This window comes from Cyphomyrmex costatus, unplaced genomic scaffold, assembly GCF_001594065.2.
Source record: "Cyphomyrmex costatus isolate MS0001 unplaced genomic scaffold, Ccosl1.0 scaffold164, whole genome shotgun sequence".
In the NCBI taxonomy this organism is placed as follows: domain Eukaryota; kingdom Metazoa; phylum Arthropoda; class Insecta; order Hymenoptera; family Formicidae; genus Cyphomyrmex; species Cyphomyrmex costatus.
This window is the reverse complement of record NW_017275653.1, coordinates 319,018-323,144: the sequence shown is the minus strand read 5'-3', so window position 1 is coordinate 323,144 and position 4,127 is coordinate 319,018.

Below are 4,127 nucleotides of genomic sequence, written 5' to 3'. Positions count from 1 at the left end.
ATTGATTATATAATTATATATGTAATTATTATATAACTTTTTATCAAACCATACAAAAATCCAGTTTAATATACTAGCCAATTTAATGAAAATTATTTATTTTAAATATTACGAGCATGGAGCAATAGTGTTCAATTCTTTGAGTATTAAATTTTTATAAAGGAAATTACTCAAAGTGCATTAACAGTGTATGTAGTGGATTGATTTTATTCTTGGTATTGATAAAGGATATCATACGTAAGGCTCGATATCTGGTTTAGTAGTAATTCTGACAATAAGCGTAAGTTCAAAAAGTAGAAAATCACGTAACTCTATCGGCTGGCTGATAGAAAAAAGGATATATAAGAGAAAGAGAATATAAAAGAAAGAGAGAGTGCGCCGCGGAATGTTCGAAACGCTCTTGAACGAATCGGTGAGGCGAGGCAGGGAAACGGGAATATATATGTTACCCAAGGCATTACGGAGCAAGAAGTTCATTTCTCATTGAAATACCGTCATATTTTCAGCCTGCCCGCGTAACGTGAACGCCGAATCCACGATTCGATGCCATTTCGCTGTCGCTAAGGAGTAAATGTGAAAAATGGAACATTTTTATAGGAAGAACGGACCCGATGCCTCGGTAGATCATACTTTCAGAGAGCGTTACTACGAGCAGATTCGTATGAGATTTCTTAATTTCTATATATATATTTTCAAAATTATTGCTAAATTTACTGATATAAATAAATAGATAATATTTTAGCAGGTTATTACAATCGTGGTAAAAAAGATATATTACTGCTATGCTGCGAATGAGAGTGCAAATGCTGCATTAAATATTGATGAAGAAATAGGTTTCTTTTTATAGGTCACATTTATTTACATTGTCATTCAGATTAAGACTTTTGCATACACCAAAAAATATTTTCAGTATAATGCTTACTGTCAATAAAGGACTAAAAATACATTTAAAAAAAAACGTTTTATAAATATTTTGTAAGGAAATGATGCATGTATAAAAAGTTGCAAGAAAGTATAAATTTTATTTAAAGTAATAAATAATTAAAATATCTAACATTAATTTTTTTTTATTTTGCTACGCTATTTCACAAATGGAAATGATAGAGGAAAAGAGATCGAATAGATGTAGGAATTGTGAAATATCACATCTTGTATAGTTTCTACTGAATTCTGAGGGCGATCGTCGAAAATTTTACTGCTTAGATATTATAATATGACCATCGGTCACTAATATTTATTGCATTGTCGTAAAGCTGCATTTCAGTTTTGAAGATGTGTCCTCTTTACGAAAAATTTTGAGAAATATGTAGGTATCAGTTTTTTATAACTTTTAACTTACAGATGTCTCAAATGTAATTTTCGAGTGATATAATTTTAATATTCTAGAAGTTAGACTTAATTTTGATAATAAATTGTATCCAATCGATGAAATTACCAAATGAAATTTACAAAGAAAATGCTATATGAATTTAAAAACATTTGTTTAGTTTTTACCAAATTATAAAAAAATGAAAAGCATTTAAAAATTATAGTTATGATGTTTGAAAACTGTTTTCTTATAATTTTTTATGTTATTTTCTTACAAAATCTTTAAAAATTATGTGTACCATATAAAAATTTTTTTTTTTGAAATTATATAAAATAGAACCTTTTTTAAATTTCGACATTTTGTGAACTTTATAATTGAATACTTAATTAAACGCATAATTAAATTCTCCTTCCTTGTTGCATCCATAACGAAGCGATTGCGTGCATGAACATGCATATGGTCATATTCTCTCAATTGCATCTATATATCTGTCTTGCTTGTCATTTGGAATGCAATGAAATGTTTAATTAAATCGCACAATAACCGACCAGTTGATATGATATCGCTAATATTAGCAAAACTGCCAATGCGATTGTTTAATGCGGTTGCTGAAAGTTTGACAGATATTCAGATACTATCGTTATCCTATTAAATTTTCTCGGCATCGTTCGTTTATGATATGAAGACCTACTTTCGTATGATATTAGACGTCGGATCTTTTCAGTTTTGCGATCTGTCTTAGACAGAATAATAGTCTCAAAAGTTCCATTTCCTATTATTTAAATTTAATTTAGCTGATAGTTTTTAACTATTCTCCATTGCTAAAAATAGAGACAAGGATAGAATGATAGATAGATAAATAGTACAAAACTGATATATAATATTAGTAAAGAAAAAGAGAAAATTACTATCTCATTTTATTGAAATATAATTCAGTTAATACTCATATTACATAACTACTTTTGGAACAATTGTTAGTCATAAAGTGAACATCAGTTATATTATCAGTAAAAGTTTTTCGGGTGTATAGAACGAACTTAATTTACAATAACCTAAAGAAGGAAAAAGGTTACAATATCATAGAATAGGAAAGGAATATAAAATATTCTCAGTAATCGAAAATGAATTAAAATGGATTGAAATTTTTATGCGTTTTTTAAGCCCATTGAATCCAATTGAATAAAAAAGACCTTTCTTTAGTCTTATTCTCTTTTTATCTTATTCTTTTTTTTTAGTCTTATCTATTTAGTTCTCATTATTCTGTTCCATTGAATTTAGTTGGATAAAAAAAAACTTTTTCTTTATTCAATTGGATTGAATTCGATTCAACTGGATTTATTTTGATTGAAAAACTGCATCTCTTATTCAAAAATTTAAACTGAAGTAACTGAACAGTATGCACGATGCACAGAACAATTTGTTAATATTACTTTTAGATTTTAAAGGACATAGAAATTAGTGTACTTTATGCAAGTCTTATAAATAAATAAAAGTGCATTCAGGCTGAAAAGGATTTATTTTAACATTCACGAATTCGAAAATCTGAATCTACTTCCATCCATTTCGATCCATTCTCGTTTACTAGGCTACAACTAGTACTAAATATACTATATATGTTGATTACACATTTTGTTACTAAAAATTTAATGAAGTTATATTATTTGAAAGTCACGTTTATATCCTCCAAGTCAGATTAAAGTTACGAAATTAATACAAAATAATCCAGGAGTACGTTCAGATTCTCATCCAAGTGTTCCCGAGGTATCATAGAAAGGATATAAGGTGGTTTATAAGACAAATTGCGGAACTAAGAATTAAAATTATTAAAAAAAGTTCTTGTGCAATACCAGTTTATTATTAGACTAAGTGCGAGCCTTATTTACAGTAGCTGATTGGGTATGTTAAGTTAGCACCCCAACTATAGTACTCAGGAGTTCTGATTAGAGTTCCCACTTCCTTTTGCCGAGACGAAGAGTTCCCTATAGTTAATAACAAGAGTTCCGCTCAATAAACATTTTTTTTACATTTTTTAAAAATGGGTTGCTAACTTTTTATCGAATTTCGAGGTGGAATAGTTCTGAACGGCTTCAATTTGCGATTGCCTAGAGTTCCTGATATGTAAAAAAAATTTTCGAATAATAAAAAAAAAATTAAAAATGTTTGAAAAATTAATTTTTAGATACAATAGTTCTGATGATAATTCCTGCTTCTTTTTGACGATACGAAGAGTTCTCTATGATTTTTAATGACATATGCGCTTAATAATCATTTTTTAATAATTTTTTAAAAATGGGGTGCTAACTTTTTAACGAAATTCAAGGTCGCATAGTTCTGATCAGCTTAACAGAAGTATTTTGTGAATACCTGGAGTTCTTGATACATAAAAAACATTTTTGAAATATAATAAAGTTTAAAAAAATAGTGGAAATCTTTGAAAATTTTTTTGAGAGTACCGAGTAGTTCTGAGTAGCGTTTCTTATAGTACTCGACGAGTTCTATCGAAAATTATAAGGTGAAAAAGCGATTGGACCAACGGTTTGCAAGATACAACGACATTTGTCGGAAGATCAACAATTTTTAGAGTATATCTCGGAAACCCTTGGTCCAATCGCTTTGAGCCCTGATACTTTTCGAGAGAACTCGTCAAGAACTGTCCAGAACTCCAAACAGAACTACTCGGTACTTCCAAAAAATTTTGACCAAAAATTTTTTTCTAAGTCCCACGTCGGAAAATTTTTTGGGAGTACCAAGTAGTTCTGATCGGAGTTCTGGACAGTTCTCGGCGAGTTCTGTCGAAAAGTATTAGGACTCAAAGCGA